Source organism: Canis lupus, chromosome 2, assembly GCF_003254725.2.
Source record: "Canis lupus dingo isolate Sandy chromosome 2, ASM325472v2, whole genome shotgun sequence".
In the NCBI taxonomy this organism is placed as follows: Eukaryota; Metazoa; Chordata; class Mammalia; order Carnivora; family Canidae; genus Canis; species Canis lupus.
In genome coordinates, this window is record NC_064244.1 from 40,667,790 (window position 1) to 40,686,289 (window position 18,500).

Consider the following 18,500-nt stretch of genomic DNA (forward strand, 5'->3'; position numbering starts at 1 on the left):
AGGAATATAAAGGATAATCCTGTATCCTTCTACTAGATTTTTTTCTTTCAAGTAGAGCTATATTCATACCTTGATTGAAATATCACACAAACGCAAACTGGCTTCCAGTATGGCCTCTAAAAAAGAAAAATTTAGAAAGTGACTTTCTGAATGAGCAAGAGCAAATATTTTATGCACCAGAGAATGTTCCTGCCCTAAGGGTCTACTTACCACACATTCATAATGTTGTGTGGAAAGAGACCTTAAATATAATCTAATATAACCCTTTAAATAAACTAGAAACCTTCTCAATAACATCTCTGTCAATCATTCACCTTGTGCTTGAACATTGGCAGTTAATGGATCCAGGATCTGGGCTGAAATCAAGAAACAGTAAACACGATATCTTTATGCACTGGACTGACTAGTGAGTCTGGCATCATACCAAATTACATGTCTTTAAAGCTGTATGGCTTGGATTTAATGAGCTGTTTGCTAAATTGAATGTCATCTCTCTCCTTCTTACACACACACACACACACACAGTAAAAGAGGAAAATGATCAAAAGCCAATATTGGCTATATTATCTTAAGAAGCAATATAGGACTGACAGAAATGATGGGCCATCACACTTCTGGCTACAATAGTCCTTCTTATACATAATCCCCAAACCCCAAGACTTTCCTTTTACTTAAAGGGAAATAAGGAGTTTAAGAGAATGACAATAAGGAGTTTAAGAGAATTGACAGGGATTTATAGGTTTCTGTCTCAGTGGCATTTGACTACACCCAGAGAGGGAGAGAATTTACAGATTATTTAGTATGGAGGATGGAGTAGTAATAATCATAGCTCAAAAAGGGAAAACACCAAAGTGAAGGCAGGCAAATCAGGATCAATACTCTCATCAAATACTCAGTGACCTTTCCCCCCTGGTTTATATTTTTCCTCATTTTCTGGGATGCATTTTTTTCATTAAATACAGAAAAAATAATAATGCAAGAGTCCCTTGACTGTAACTGGGATCAATGTATCTAACATGTTTTCCAATACTTCCTGTGCACATTGCCTCATAAGATTCACATGCCAGGAAGTGTTCAAACAGGGAAAAGAAAAAAAAACTTTAGAAAGCCATTCATAATTTTCAGGATTTAACAGTCATTCCGTACTTGTCCTGTAGTCTTGTTTTTTTTCCTAATACATCTCAAGTGATAAAGCTTCAGGTACGCTGGAATTCAGAGTTCAGCAAGAAAATATTTGCTGCAAAGTGCTTTGTTTATGTGATTTTGTTCTGCTTCATTTTGAAAATCTGTATTCTGCATTATTCTCTGATAAGGAAGGACAGCAGTGGCTTGATTCCATTAGCTGAAACATTCTTTTTTAACTTCAAGGAAAAGGCAGAGAACAATGCCCCTCCTGCACTTCCGGGTTCATAAACCCAATTTTGCAAATTTATTGTCTTTCTTTATTCGTGCTCCTTAACTGGTATTCTTTTTTTTTTTTTTAATTTTTTTTTAATTTTTTTTTTTATTCCTTCACAGAGACACACAGAGAGAGGCAGAGACATAGGTAGGGGAGCCCGATGTGGTACTAACAGGACCCTGGGATCAGGACCTGAGCTAAAGGCAGACGCTAAACCACTGAGCCACCCAGGCATCCCCTTAATTGGTATCCTTAACCAAGTTTTCTTATAAAGATGTTCACATTTGATTCCCAATTTGCAAATGTTCTTGTGTTTCGATAAAGGTCACTGTGTTTCTTGGCATGATTTTAGTGTCTAAGCTCTTACTGCTTTACTATATTTTTATTTATTTTTATTTTTTTTAATTTTTTTTTTTAAAGATTTTTATTTATTTATTCATGATAGTCACAGAGAGAGAGAGAGAGAGAGAGAGAGAGAGAGGCAGAGACACAGGCAGAGGGAGAAGCAGGCTCCATGCACCGGGAGCCCGATGTGGGATTCGATCCCGGGTCTCCAGGATCGCGCCCTGGGCCAAAGGCAGGCACCAAACCGCTGCGCCACCCAGGGATCCCCCTGCTTTACTATATTTTTAAGAATGAGTCTTACCCATTATGTATTTCCCATTCTCTACTCCTCCACAATACACCTTAGAGAATACTTCGTAGGTGTTAGAATTATTTTCAAACTTAAATATTTCTTTGTATTAAAATCCAGACCACAAATCTAAAGAACATTCATTCGCGTTCAGTTTAAAAAAATATTAAAGTTCCATTTTAATTCAAAATATTTAAATATATCCCAGGTTTTAAAATGAACAGCTTACCAAGTCACTAAATGAAGACTAATAGGTACTTTAATTTGGTTAGTAATTCACATAGGAAACAAGATATTTGAGTTAACTTAAGATTCATCACTGAGATAGGTTTGTTAAAATACACAATCTAGGGTCAACTAGATGGCTCAGTCGGTTGAGAGTCCGAGTCTTGATTTTGGCTCAGGTCATGATCTCAGTGTCCTGGGATCAGCCCCAGCTTCCCCCACCCCACTTCAGCTCTGAGCTCAGGGGGCAGTCTGTTTAAGGATTCTCTCTCTCCTTCTGCCCCTCCCCAAGCTCACATGTTCTCTCTCTCAAATAAATAACTAAATCTTTAAAAAAAGAAAAAAAAAGAAAGCTATAAAAATCCTTGTTTAAGGTTTCCAATAAAAATGAATTATGACTAAATCACATGGAGTTAAGCTTGGAGTTTTGTCCTATTAATATTGAATCTAATTAAACTACTGTGAACTAAAACCACTGAAGACTATGACAACAAGATGATGAATATTCAAGGGAAAATTGGAAATTTTAGTTTTAGAAATTAGATATTTGGTATATAGAATATTAATTTTATCAATTCTATCGGGTTTTCAAGCTATTTCATGACAGGATCTTGTTCTCGAAACTTTAGGAGGGGGACACCCCCAATGGGTATTTTGTGTAGAGAGCCTATATCCTGTTCTCTTAGCCACTCCCTTTCCTTTGTGGTTCACCAGGAACACTGGTTGTAGGTGGACACCAATTTGGAACTTCTGAGCAGAGAGAGCAAACTTTCCATCTTCAGGAGCCCTGCAGAGTCACCAGATAGGTTAAAAATATTTGGGTTTATGGATGATTTACTGATCTTGATGACAAAGTCTGTCATTTAAAAATATTTGCATTTTGCTAATTAAATAAGTAAAATACATTTTGGTAAATTTGGAAATCATAAAAAACTCAATGAAGAAATTTTTCATAAAGCTATCATCCAGAATTAATTCTTGTTAATATTTTGATCTTTAAAAACATGCCTGTGTTTGTATATTTTTTCTCTTTTCATAAAATTGGCATCAAATTCTTTTGATTTTTGAGTTTTTAACTTAGAAGACATATTCTACATATTGTCCTATGTTATAAATACTTTTTTCTACAATATACTGTTTGAAGGGCCTCACTGCATTCCATAGTTGGGATAGCCCACAGTTACTTTATCATATATCTGATCTATAGAGAGACAGATAAATCAAGGTTTCATCACCCAAATCTACTGTTGTCAAAACTCCTGCTATTCACTATAAGCAAAAATTGAAACAAAAAAGTCTTATGTATATAGCATCATAGAAATTATAAGAGCACAGAAACTGTACTGTTTATAACATTAAGTTCTGGGATTTATGCTGCTCCGTCTATTTTGCACTTGGGGATTTTTTTCCAGAGATGAAATTCCTGTAAAATTGCTTTCTGAATGTCTTTAGAGAAAAACAAAATGTTCATAGTTTACAAAACTGTGGAAAACACAGCACAAAACACAGTTCCTTAATTACTTGAAAAAAGTAGATAGGAAAACCAGGTAATTTTCTCTTATTAAAATACATTTAATGCCTATTTAAAATTTTGCTTTAAAAAGAGAATCCCAGATTTTATTGTACAAATATAACTCATGCATGATCAAATAGTTACTTAAACACAAAATATCCACATGGTTTATAATAAGACTGGGGCTCATTTCATCTCTCCCTTGTTTTCTTTCTTCACTGAGGAAACTGGTTATATGGACCTTGTTCTTGAATGTACATTTCTGCAGAGTGTTGCTATCTTTTACTTAGCAAAAATTAGGTCTTGATTAATATTTAACAACAACAATAACATTAAAAATATATATTTGCCTTTCTCTTCATTTACTCTAATTTTCAGGAGCACAATCAAATTTTCATTACAAAAGGGAGCTAATTAGCATATTAGTTAAGAGGCACTGGGGATGGGAGTCAGACATACTGGAGTTCAGAGTCTGTTTCCATCAGTCATTAGTTAGATAATCTTGAGAAAGTATTACATTGATTTACCTCAATAAACCTTAATTTCATTCTGTATAAAATGGGAATACTATTACTTTCTTCAAAGCATGTTGGTGCAGGGTATGCAATGTCTTTAAGTGCAATGCTTGGCATCTAGGCAAAGTAGTAAAACACAAAAACCAACACAGTGACGACTGACATTAAGAAATATGTTTTGAAAGTAATTTTTAAGACTTTTTTTAAATCCAAATTTAGTCTAAAAAGTAGATTGATATGCCTCAATAATCTCTATTTAAGAGTTAATTGAAACATTATTACATTTGGCTCATCAAATGAAAGATACACCTTAGAAGGAGAAAGGTAGGATTAAAATACTGATTCAAAACCACCCTCATTAGCATGTGCATCAATAGTTCAGGCTTATTAGCTAGAAGCTATAGTGGTCACTTCACAAAAACAGAGAAGACGTCTGCTGGCAACGGTGGGGCTAATTATACATTATGTGTAAGTGTTAGCATGTGCTAACATTCTACTAAATTTGACCCCTTTTCCTTGTAAAAATGTAAGTTCCTTTTGGACAGGGAGCAGGGCTAATTATTGGAGTCTCTGAATGCTCTCTATTTAGAGGAACTTCACTAACGCTTTTGTGGTGTTAGTGATGATGATGATACACATGCAGGAACTATTTATCCACAGCTCTTGGTTTATTTAGTTGTGTCTAGATACAGACACACACACCTAGATTATATGTGAAAAGAAGGACCTGGGAGGAAGAATCAAAAGAACTTAAGTTACCTTAGCACCTGAATTAGGGTTTAGAGGCCAGGTCAGATCATGTCATAATTCTTTGGCCCTGATTCACATCACTGATGTATCATTTGGTTGTTTGGGGCTGGATCCTACACAAAAAAAATTTCTGAAGAAATCTGGATTTGAGTTCCATACTTTTCAGTCATTAGGTAATGCTAAGCACAAGTAGACACTGAACTTTACTCTGAGGATGATTATAGATAATATAACATAACATAATATACAACATCTTCTCTACCTGTATATTTGGGAGAATTTAAAGTATCAAAAGTTCTTTGTAACTTAAATTGTATTCTTTGTAAAATAAAGTTTTAAACACATACTGTGAAAAACCAACTTAGCTTATTAATTATAAAAAAGATGAGTAACAGATGGAGCATAAAAGGAAACACTTGAAGTTGCAAATTATCATTGTGTCATTATGATTCCCTAAAAACCAGATCAACAGCATTATTAAAGTTCACAGAGATAGTTCTTTTTTATTAAATGCTTATCTGCTGGGTCATTCTTGCTGTGCTGGAAGCATAGACTGTTGTTTACAAACATTTTACACATGTTTACAAACTCCTTCCTGAGCTGGGTCCAGTCCACAGGCTCCAGCTTTGAACTACTGTGCCATAAAATCAGCATGGATCTTACTTCAATCTCATTTCTAAACTCACTAACTGAATTATTTCAGCTAAGATATTTAACCTATCTAAGCTTTATTTTCCTCTTGAAAAGTGGGAAGAACAATGCCTCTGTTGTGAGGATTGCAAAAATAGACATGGATGAAAACAGTCTAACAGATACAGAATAGGTACTCAGTATAGTTCTTTTTCTCTTTCTGTGGATGACTTAGAAAAAATACGTTGTTTTCTCCTTTTCATACTTGTTACACTCAGAGAACCTCAGATATCCTTGTTATTAAGAGGGTCAGGGTTATCTCATTCATTGTTGGAATAAACTATTTTATTTGAATTATAAAGAAAATTTTAAATGATGGATGTCCCCAATTCTAAAGAGTAGAGATGGGTCAGCATCAAGTCTGAACATTTTTTCAGACTGACTCAAGGGAGAGTGCTTCTTTGCAAAATGACGGTCTCCTGAACTAAATGCTTTTCCACTATTTCATCTTGTCCTCTCAGTCATAAGGATCCTTTTGTTAGTCAAACAGCATATAAGGACATCAAGAATGTGTAAGTGATGGCACCATATGAACTATGAATGGATCAATTCTGCTTAGATTACAGTTAACTATACAGCCAAAGATTGATGTTTCAAAGTAAGGTGATTACATTAAATAAATGTAGACAGTTAATGTTTTCCAACTGCATGAATGTTAGTGAAAGTTCAGTATGCAAATGATCAGTGACTGACTAGAAATATTAATCTTGCTTCTTTACTACCTTCTAGGAGCTCTGGCTGAGCCATTTAGGTCTGATTTCAAAAAGTGTAAATAAAGTGAAAAGAGAAAAATATAAAATCATATAGTTAAAAGAGACTGGACAGTATGTGCAAACTTGTCCAAACAAGAGCATTAATATGAATCAGACATGTTTAAGCATGCATTTAGAGATAGGGCTCTTTTAAATCCACGGGGAAGGGATCCCTGGGTGGCGCAGCGGTTTAGCGCCTGCCTTTTGGCCCAGGGCGCGATCCTGGAGACCCGGGATCGAATCCCACGTTGGGCTCCGGGTGCATGGAGCCTGCTTCTCCCTCTTCCTATGTCTCTGCCTCTGCCTCTCTCTCTCTCTCTCTCTGTGTGACTATCATAAATAAATAAAAGATAAATAAATAAATAAACCCATGGGGGATAAAAACCTAATGGTCACACAATAGTGAAAGAAAAAAAAATTTCCCTTATACCAGGCTATTTTCCTTTCTCTTGTTTCAGAGTATAGCACTGTACCCTGTAGATCCTAAAATGTGGACCAGCTAGCCAAGAAGAGAGCAAGATGGCTAAAATGTTCCTTCTGTGTAAAACTAACTAGGGTAAGGCGTTCCTCATTACTTCATTTTTTAAAAGCTAGGGTTTATTTTTAATGATTGCTGGTGTTTTAGGTATCTAGTTCAAAACACTCAAAACTTTGTAGGTGCTTTTATTTAATGAAGTGTTTTAAAAATAAAAGTAAATCATAAGTCAAATGTATTCCTTAATAAATCAAAATCGTATATTTTCTAAAATACAAAACTCATTTTATGGTTAACTAATTGCCATTTAAATTCCTCCTTAAGCTTCCTGCATGGAGCTTGCTTCTCCTTCTGCCTGTGTCTCTGCCTTTCTTTCTCGCTCTCTCTGAATAAATAAATAAATAAATCTTTAAAAAAATAAAAATAAAAAATAAATTCCTCCTTAAGAGATGTAGGAGACAGAGACAGAACCAGCAAAGTGGGAGTTAGTTCTTTCCTCGGGTCTAGGTAACCAGAGCAGAGCAGATGATGGAGAAACTCCAGTAATTCCAGAGTTCCCCCATCTTCATAATAGGAATTATCTAGGAAATTCATAAGAAAGCAAATTTGGGATCTATAATATCTTCAAAACACCAAAATTCTTCTCTCTGTCCTATCAGTGCCAATTAGCAGAATTTCGAGAATTCTCATAAGAAATTAGAGTGTTAATTTTTTTTTGTACCACCTTCAGATTGGTGACTGTCATTTAAAAAATTGCCGATTGTCTTGCTATTCTTTTAATGGCTTGTTGGTAGAATGGCACCATATCATGGATTTTACAGAATGGTACTCCTTTAAAGTATTCTAGTCTAGTTGTTTTCATCAGCATCCTTGCATAGAAAAAGATGGCTTTTGTTCCGGAAAATACGTTCGAAGTAGATATATCTGACCTAAGAAGAGTTTATGGGACATAATATGGATCAGTAATGACTACAGAGTATGAGCTCAGCTTATTTTTGGAAGATACCTCTCTCTATGAAATGCTGCACAGGGAAAAACCAGATAAGGAATGTGGGTAAGAAACATTTGCTTGGTTTACATTTTCATTGTCGTTGTACTGGTAGCATTTTCCAAGGGAATGTTTCCAGTTTGGAACAGAAGTCATGAGAAAATATCACCCTTTTTACTTGAGCACATGCTCACAAAGCTTTTTTAGAGTCCCAATGATCTCAGCAAATTTCCTTCTTGAAAATAACACCAGCGAATTGTTTTCTGACCAGAGAGTGTCAACTAAAATTAGTCAGACTTGGTTTTCTATGTATATTTTTGCTGCAGTTAGACTCCAGAATTTCAAGCATTGCAGTAAATGATCTTGATTCAGATGTCAAAGAAAGGGAACAAAGACTTCTACCTCATACTTCGGTGAGATTATTACCGCCATTTCTGTTTAGTCTTACTTTCTGGATACAGATACGAACGGATGATTTGTTTATTAGTGAATTTACTAGAGTGGATTTCCAGAATAGCAAAAGAACTTTAAGTGTGGATATGTGATTTGATGCTAATAATAATTAAATTACTAATTTATTTTAATAAATTCAATGAATCCAAAGAAATTTGCTTACTGGTGGCATCACTATTTCTGACTTACAATTCAATTTTGAAAGGGAATAGAGGAGGCAAGAAATGTTCACAGCTTTTCTTATTTATGTCATAGTATATAGTGAACAATTTTCAATTATTGATTTTTAAAGCGTTGAGATTTATTGCCTTTAAGAAGTTGATTTCCCTTTACCCAAATCTTAGAATACAGAGAATGTCACAAATACAAATACAATCCACTTGTTTTTACTGCCAAAATAAAAGGATGAATAATCACAGTCCAAAGAACTACTAGTGGGAAAAATATTCCACAATCTTAAACCAGAGGGCCTGCAGGAGATCATCTATCCATCCATCCATCTAGTCAGCCAGCCAGCCAACCAACAATTATCATGCACATACGTTGTGCCATGACGTTTGTCATTAATGGTTTCATTAATGTTTCATTTTCTGCCCTCAAAGAGCTTACAATCTACTGAAGGGTAGGGAAAATCAAGCACACAAATAAATAGCTCTATAATTATGACTTTGGTAAATGCTATGAAGGAAATCCACAGGGTGTAGAGGATAATAGTGGAGATATAATTAAGGAAACCTCTCTCTAAAGAGTTATATTTAAAGCTCAAACTTAAAGTATAAGGAGATTGCAACCATTCATATTATAAAAGAGAAGAGTCAGATCACTGGCCTTTCATTCCTCCCCCCTCCCCGCAGAGAGATTGGACTTGAGAGCAAGCTGGAGAGGAGGTAGGGGGAGGGGCAGAGGGAAAGACAGAATCTCAAGCAGGCTCCACACCAGGCAGGGAGCTGACACAGGACTCTATCTCAACTCCCTGAGATCATGACCTGAGCTGAAATCAAGAGTTGGACGCTTAACCAAATGAGCCACCCAGGCACCCCTGGGCTTTCATTTTAAAACTACATACAGGTTTAAGGAATAGACAGATGCCAAAAATAAAGCTTAGTTTACTCTAGGAAATCATGTGACAGCTAATGTATGTTGCTTAAATATGCTGGGGCACCTAGGTTCTCAGTTGGTTATACATCTGACTCTTAGTTTCAGCTCAGATCATGATCTCAGGTTTATGAGAGAGCCCCACATTGGGCTCTGCACCGAATGTGGAGTCTGCTTGGGATTCTCTCCTTTTTCTTCTGCCCCTCTGCATCCTGTGCTTACGTACTTTCTCTCTCTCTCTCTCTCTAAAAAAAAAAAAAAAAAAAAAAGCTTACATAGAGGATTTGACTTGGACACAGTGGTTAAGACTGTAGGATGCCACTACCATACTGAGGAAAAATGACAAAAATCTGAAAGAAATTTATATTTGTTTTTTTGCTTGTTTGCTTATGCATGCGTCTGGTGACATTTCTAGTGATTCAGACAAAGATTTCATTGACTTGGGCTTAAAATTCACTCATTATGAGCAGACAAGAGATAACCAAGATTAATTTAATACCCATTGTGAGATGCAGTGGCAGGTCAGAGTAACAGATATCAGATTTCCTGAAAACAATGCTTGACTCACACCTGCTGTAAATCAAGCAGGATCTACCTGTATCATGACAAGTATTTAAAACAATGTATAAAGACTTGCAGGTCTTTATACTTTCATGGAAAAAGCATCTTGAATCAGGAAAAACGTCAGAGATTAAAAATTTAGTAGAGACATATTTCATTGACACGGAAAGACAGTCACCTTATATAAAGTAAAAGAACTACAAAACAATACCTAGAGTATGTAAAAAAAAATCTAGAAGGAAATTTTCCCAAAATGCTAACAGTAATTATTTCTTGAGGTAGGTTTCTGGGTGATTTCTTTTTTTTTTTTTTCCTTTTTATACATTTCTGTATTACCTTTTATTTATTTCTCACAATGATGTATTTTTAAATGTAAAAAAAAACTTTTAAAAGAAAAAATTTAATTGTATCGGTGAATATTGATTTAAAGCAGAATGTCTTTAGTGTGACAGATCTCACTTGTACTGCAAGCTAATTAATTATAAAGGATGCTTCCCAAATGTGGAATGATAGTTCAGATGGCACAAGTTGTTATTTGGCCAGTGCTGAATTGCCAAATAGACACAAATTGTGTGCCTAGGGCATTAGCAAAGAAAGGAAGACTCCCTCCCCCGCCGCCAAAATAGAATGTTTTTGGAGAAAAGTATTAAATTTTTGAAATTTCAGAAAAGTATAAAAGTATTTGTCTAGGGAAAATATTAGTAACTTGCTGAGCTGATGTACTTTTTTTTTGCTTTTAAAGATTTATTTATTTATTTATTTATTTATTTATTTATTTATTTTAGACAGAGCAAGTAGGACATGGGAGCAGGGGGAGGGGCAAAGGGTGAGAGGGTGAGGGAGAAAAGCACAGTGCCCAATGCCCCAATGCATGGCTCGATCTCACCACACTGAGATCATGAGCCGAAACCAAACCATATGCCCAACCAACTGAGCCATCTAGGCACCCCTGATGTATACTTTTTAAAGGATGTAATATAATTTTTAATTTTAAGAACATGTAGGTGAAAAAATGCTTAGAACATAGGCATGGCCCGGTTTCTTTTCAAGGTCCAGGATCTATAGGAATCTTAATTTGGTCCTAAGCACAGAAAAAAAAAAAAAAATCGTTTCCTCCTAACCTGGATGTCACTAAACATAAAAACAATACTTAGCCATAAAAAAAGGGCACATCAATCCAACAAACTTCTGATTTTTCCCAGACAAATGCTTCTATGCTTTTCTAAGATATCAAGAATCTCAGGTTTTCTCCAAAATCAATTTTGTGTGCACCATTATTTGTGGGGGGAGGCTGATACCCTAAGCATACATTTAGTCTACTTAGCAATTCGATATGATCAAAGAGCAAATAATGACCCAAAATATTCAAATAAAATTTCAAATAAAATGAGTCACATTTAATGCAGATTTACTGTATTTGATATTTAAAATTAATTTTATTTTAAAATTTTAATTAGCAAGATAATATATTAAATGTTCTGACACAGTAGATTTGGGCTCGAGGAATTTGGAATCCAGGCCCAATTAGACCATTTACCAAACCCAAACTCGGACAAGCCTAACTTCTCTGAGCCTGTTTCCACTTATGATAACACAATTTTACTGGCACGGGAGAATTTGGGGGAACATTAGATGAAAACTAGAGAACGTAAAATGACTTTGAGAACAAAAGATTATATTAATAATGTAAGGTGTAATGATGGCAATTATTACAACTGTATTTTCACATCTGTATGATCCCAAGGAAATTTCACATCTTATATATTCCAAGGAAATTCTACATTGCTACAATATGCCAATTGTTCTAGTCATATAAGAGCTCTCTACAAATAGTTTGATTATATGATTTATTCCTCTTGTGTAAAAACATTTTTAATTGATAGAATAATACTTGGGATATACAAATAGGAAGAGTTGCAACTGACCTCTCAAGTAACAGTCAGATAAATGAATCTGGTTCATTTATTTCAGAAAAAAACAGATTGTTGAGTTATGTTGAAACTTCCATGATAAATTCAGTTCCCTTTTAGGCTGCAATCATGGAAAACAAAGCATTAATCCTTTAATAAACCTATCAGAAATGTAGAAAATGGTTTTGACTTTTCAGATATTTTCTAAGTCATCCTGATGGAGACTAGAAGCATGTACATAAAATTGATATATGTTGAAGAAACAAGGAATATCCTACCACAAAGTGAGGAATTAATGGTTTTACTCCAATTAAAACAAGTTTTACTAAAGTTTAAATGCCTGTCAAAATATTTACTATTCCAACAAGAGTGGCATTTTCAAGACAGTGTTTGAGAAACAGAGAATTAATTAAATTTGAATACTGCTAAATAGCACATTTAAACAATAACTTGCAAGTATCTCTCACATACTTTGTTCTTTCTGACATCCCTTGATGACCCTTGAATTATTTTGTATCCATACCCCACTCAACCCCATTTTAGTTTTCAAAAGTAGCCATACAAAAGAAAAAAATTTTAATATGGCTATTAGGTACTAAATTCCACAAAGTTGCTGAGAAAGGACTCTTATGAAGAGGCCAATATTCAGTTCCCTGCATCCTGACAGGATGACACATAATATTTTCCAAGCAGATGGTCAACTGACTTCTTTAAAAATATCCAAATTCTGTAATTTACAAGCCCAAAGACTCCAAAATGGAGTCTTACTATTACAAATCTAGAAGTACCAGATATTAAACAGCTAAAGCACACTATAAAATGGACACTTTGCTCTAGAAAAAGCTAGAGAACTTCTTGAGAGAGAATCTAGCCTATGCCATCCCAAATAAATGCATGTCTAAGTCATACTTTCAGAGGTTTTGATGAAAGAAAGTGCTACCTTATCTGTTGTCCAGTGGACAACTCAACTTTGCTATCAGCAAGTTCTACATTCTGTATTTCTAATCTTCATTTTTCCTAATGAAGTTGAAGCACATTGACTGACTATATTTTAGGTTCCAAACAACTCCCAGATTTTCTAAAGCAAATGACTGTCATGTCTCAATTTTCTCTTCTCCAAATGAAATAATCCTAGTTTACTTATCTTTTGTTTGAGAGCACATCTTGTAGTCCTTTAAACACACTTCACTTTTGTGTGGCTCTCAGCAAAGGCCATATAACTGTCTCAAGCTGTGGGATCAAAAACTAGGTCTGTGATTCCCATCAGGGTCTGACCACACAGATAAAACAGGCTACTATTGATAGTCAGTTCTGTGCCCATGGCCTATGGTCACTGGCCTCTGCCTAAACTGTACCAACTTCACCTATAAAACCACAGCCTAATGAAAATTCCACACAAAGGAAATAAAACAAAGCCCCAAGATAGCTGTTTTCATTGCATGAAACAGGGTCAACTAAATGTGTCTTAAATTTTTTAAAGCTAGTAAGCTTTTAAGATATATCTAAAATTTTAATTTTTAGAAGTCAAAAGTTATCATTAAAAGATTAGAATGCAATGTGTTACAAAAATTTTATATGACATATAAGCCAAGTACTTCTTTCCTTGCTCTACTTTATTTAGTTATAATTGGGCACACAATAGCATGACTTTACAGAGTTGTGGATCTATATAATATACAATATGCCATAAGCATACTAAATCCATTCTTCCCATTAAGTCTTCCTATATAGAAACCAAATGGAACATTTACTCTCTGAGAAATTAAACTATAAACTTCATTCAAATACATGGAAAATTTTTAAATGAAGGAGCAGTATAAAATAAAATGCAAGATTAACATAAAAAATGTTACTTTATATTATAAAAAATGTTAGCACTGACAATGATACTATTTGAGAAGAGACTGGTGGATAAAACTAGTCCATATGATGAATGTAATACACTTTTACCTGCAAGGATTTTTCTGGCTTTAATTCAGTGAAATCCAATCCCCTGCATTATTAATGGAGCCCTGTATCCTACTCATCTCAGGCATCTTCAGTGTCCTGAGCTGCCATAAAGCCTTAACATAATAAAAGGTCAAGCAGATCCTAGTAAGCATTTGTAAACTATAACAGCCCCCCATTTCGGGCGACCTGCTTTACATTCTCTTGCTAAGCTTCCCTCACTCTCTTCTTTCATTTCATTGTATAAGCAGACTAATTTGGAAATGGCTAGGGCACTTGGGAACACCTAGATTTTCAAAACAATCCCACTTTCCTACTTAACCACCTAAAGAAGTGACCCATAATACAACATTTGAGAGAACTGTAAAATGGTGCCTGGATAGTGAAGGAATGAAGACCAAAGAGCAAGCAGCACTATCAAATAAAATGAATGCAGTTCACCTTGCAGCTCGTCTGTGCTTCCTGGGACACAAGACACAAACATGAAAGGGATAGAGTAGAATTTCAAGAAAACTGATTTGTTTCAACATTCACTTAGCAAGATGCTGGACACAAAATAATACCTCAAGCCACCTCCCTTTCCCATCATTGTAAATTCAGAGCTCTCAAGTCACCCCCCCCACAAAACCAATTAAAAATAAAGAGAAGAGGCAGGCTATGAATTCGCATCTAGGGCTAAGATACAGACTAAATGATAGGCATCTGTCCTAATTGGTCACAATGAAACTAAGGGACAATAACAAGAATAAATCTCACATTAATCCAAATGAAGCCAATGAATAATACAAACCAGAAGCATAGTTTCAAAAATATGCAATTACCTCCAAGTGTGCAAGGGCATTTATAACCCATAAATATGATTGCAGAGCACAGTGTGCATATAAATATGTTTCATAAATGCACTACTTATGCTAGGAAACATGTGTATGCATGATATGCATAACCATAGGATATACATTTGTATGTTCATAATCACAATTACCCACTAAAAATCAAACTCTATCCAGCAAATGGTTTCTCAACAAGAGTGCATTAGAATATGAAATAGAATGCTAAATTCTGGGGCTACTTTTTCTTAGCGATGAAGGAAATAAGCAAAATCACCTTATAATTAGGCCGGGAAGCTTAGGAGGCACCAATCGGGTTTTAGGAAGGCCCGACCCTGTACGTGAGAGCTGCAAATTAAATGAATCCTTTCAATAACACCCATGTCTTGTTAGCTCTTCTTCCACCCCCTGATTCTGTTGCTAAGCTGGGAAGGAAAGGAACCAAGTGGCTCAGTCTGCAATCTGAGCCCGTTCAAGACAAAATCAGAACACCATTTAAAAAATAAATAAATAAATAACCCACAGCGGATGCTTTCTTACTTCTCTCTTCCCGGCACCCTTCCTCTCTCCATCCCCAGCTCTGTCTGCACATCTCCCTCTCCTACTCCGACGGAGTCATTGTTCAAGTGCCGGCCACAAATGTACCCACAGGTCCTTGAACCGGCGCATAAACCCAGAAGACAGCCCCATCGTCTCCTGCTTACCACGCTGAGACTCGGAGAAGCTGTCGAAAGGAGGGAAAGATGCAAACTGAATCCATTTTCCTTGCGACCGAGTCGGATGCGGCCTCCGAACCCAACATCAGCAGCCGCTGCTGGGATTTTGTTCCCTCCTCTCCGGCTGGCGACGGTGCGGAGAGGAACCACCCTTCCCGCCCCGCTAGAGCACCAGCAGCCGAGGCGGCGGCGGCAGCGGCATCGGCACTTGGCCTCCTCCCGCGCCGAGGATGGGGTGAGCTCAGAGGCAGCCAGGAACTTGCAGCAGACACCTCCTCTGGCTCCGCCTCTCCTGCCCCCTCCCCCAGACCCCACCCCTGCTGCGGTAGAGGCGGCCTGTGCCGGCAGCTGCTGGTTGTCATGGCAACGACCAATGGCGAGCCACCAGCCTAAGGGGGAGGGGAGACGGGAGAAATGAGCTGCAGGGGCTGGAGGGGAGGGGAGTGGTGCTGCTGCCCTCTGGGATGCTCTTGGTCTCTCCTACCTGGACTCTGGGTCTTTAAAAATGGGGCAAGGGTGTACAGGCACAGGAAGAGAATAATTTAAATGTAACCGAAATCAAGGCTGAAACATACATCATAACTATGTTCTGCACTTTCCATGGTTTTCCAACAAAATGTATTGAAATTTGCTATCAGAAAAAAATAATAACAAATGGAGAAAATCATATCGTGTAATCGGAGATTATAATTACCCCAAATATGTTTGTCCTTAATAGTATCTTTCACTCAATGTCACTCAAGGTTGTTAAAAAGCAAAGTTGAGTGGCCGGACTTTGCAATAAGATGCAAGTCTGATTCCTTAGCACTACTTTCTGCTTGTTCTTCCCAAGTGAGTCACTTGGTCTCACTGTTTTTCCAGTTCTCTTTCAGAATGGGGCTTGGAGGTATTTGGCACTCCCCTGTTAAAAAGGATTTTGGAACAGAGGGAACAGAGATTTCTTGAGCAACCACACCGTTCTCAGGAACACCAACCAGTTGGTGGAGAGTTCTAAAGCTTTATATAACGTCAAACTACTGGAGTAGGAAATTTTCCTGCAGAGAATTCTGTACCATTATCATGGATGCCATTTTCATGGATGTTCTTTTGGAGTTCCCAAGCCAGCTGATAGTCAGGGTGGTAGGTAGGAAAAAAAGGAAGTGAAATCAGCAATGTTCTGAGTTCTTTGTGAGTTCTGTTTCTAACTCTAAATTATAGATGATACTAGTATTTATCTCGTGCAGCAGTTGTAAAAATTAAATGAAATAATGCACTAATAGCACTTGGAATGTAGTAAGAATGCAAATGTTTACTAATAGTAGTAGTAGTAGTAGTAGTACATTTATCGCTGCCTCTTAATCCAAGGGATCAAGGGAATAGCATGGCAAGTTCACACAAGGCAAAAAATTAAGGTGAGAAAACAATACATGGTGATGTATTGGTGATGTTTTTTCATCAAGAACAATATGATGGTGATGATGATGGCAAAGACAGAGAGAGCCTGAAAGAATAAAAGTTCTCTAAAATGTAACAGTCAAGGATATTCTAAGTCTTAAAGGAGTTATATAAATCTCCCAAACTCACACAGCTAATTAACAATAGGGCCAACAATGAAATCTCTGACCCTTCTAATACTAACATTTGCTTCCCCCTAACCAGTAGTTTTTTGCCACTCCTATATGGAATGCAGGTACCCTTTGTTCTTAACCCATAGGGTCATTTATTTATAAATTCAAATAGGATTAGTGTAAGTTTCAGAGTCAGACAGCCTGGGATCCATTTCTGGTGCCAGTACTTACCATAGATATGACTTGACACACAGTAATTAACTTCCCTGAACCTATCATTTTGGAAATTATCATAGCAAATGACTATCATGGGGTCATTGTGAGAACTGAATGGAATGATGTATGTAGAGCATTAATAATGTCTAGCACAAAGTAACTGTTCAATAAATATTAGTTATGATTACCTGGTCTTAAGTAATTAATATTAAAATGTAAGATTTTTTTCCCTAGATGGAGTCCCTCTTGATGCCAGTGCCCTATTCTAACAAAACTAACTTGAAGATGATTAGCTGGTTAAGGAAAGGGCTGCACCTCATCCTCATTACCATCCTTGGCCTTATCTCTTGGTCTTCTCCACTCTGTGCGGCTGGTGGCTCCTGCCTCCCACCAGAGACTGAGCAACCACGTAGTCTGCACATACTTCCACATCATGGAAGTGGACTCGTGTAACAGAAAGGAATGGGTTGTCTTGCTCTTTTTTTGTATTCTTCTCTGAATCTCACCTTCTGCTGTCTCCACAAAGCTGGTCATGTAAGTTAGCAGAAAGAAAAGCTGTGGGTTGTAGAAGCTCAGACATGTTTGGGTAACAGAATCCTCCCCATTGGCCTCATGAGGGGGCATCTCATCTTTCAAGCCTTTCTGACTTGGTTGGGGTGGGTGATTACAGTTTTCTCTCCTCCTATCAACATAGGTAGAATCAACTAGGGGAGAAAAAAGTGTTTTGGTGCTCCCTCTTCGAACAATTTAGTCGTTCAAATGCTCTCCTACCTTTTGCCGTATCCATGCAGCATTATTATCGTTATTTAATAACAGCTTTCTTTAATAATCACTTTTAATTATTTTCTATTTATTTTATCTACTTTTTTATTTATCTTAAAATGGAATTTGTCTAGGGACACCTGGGTGGCTCAGTAGTTAAACATCTACATTTGGCTCAGGGCATGATCCCAGGGTCCTGGGACCGAGTCCCACATCAGGCTCACCGCAGGGCCTGCTTCTCCCTCTACTAATGTCCCTGCCTCTCTCTGTGTTTCTCATGAATAAATAAATAAAATCTTAAAAAAAATGAAATTTGTCTCTGGCTTCAGTAGAATATATATAAAAACAAGCATGGTAAAGAGAGTGTCCTCAGAGAAAGGAACTTAAAGCAAAGTCATATATTTTGAGGGGCTAACACAGACACTAGCTTTATTTGTAATAATTTTTTGTAATTTTAAAATTTCAATCCTTCTCTCTATTGCCATCTCCTCTCTAATCATGCTCTATTTTCCCATGGTATTTGTC

General features: G+C 36.6%; 1 protein-coding gene across 1 annotated transcript in view; it reads right to left on the reverse strand.

Moving 5' to 3' along the window:
• Nucleotides 1-15,775, reverse strand: part of JAKMIP2 (janus kinase and microtubule interacting protein 2) — a 172,587-nt gene extending 156,812 nt beyond the window's left edge. The window contains 1 exon segment of the mRNA XM_035713706.2: nucleotides 15,439-15,775. The gene's annotated coding sequence lies outside the window, so the exon portion shown is untranslated.
• Between the last annotated feature and the right edge of the window lie 2,725 nt (nucleotides 15,776-18,500).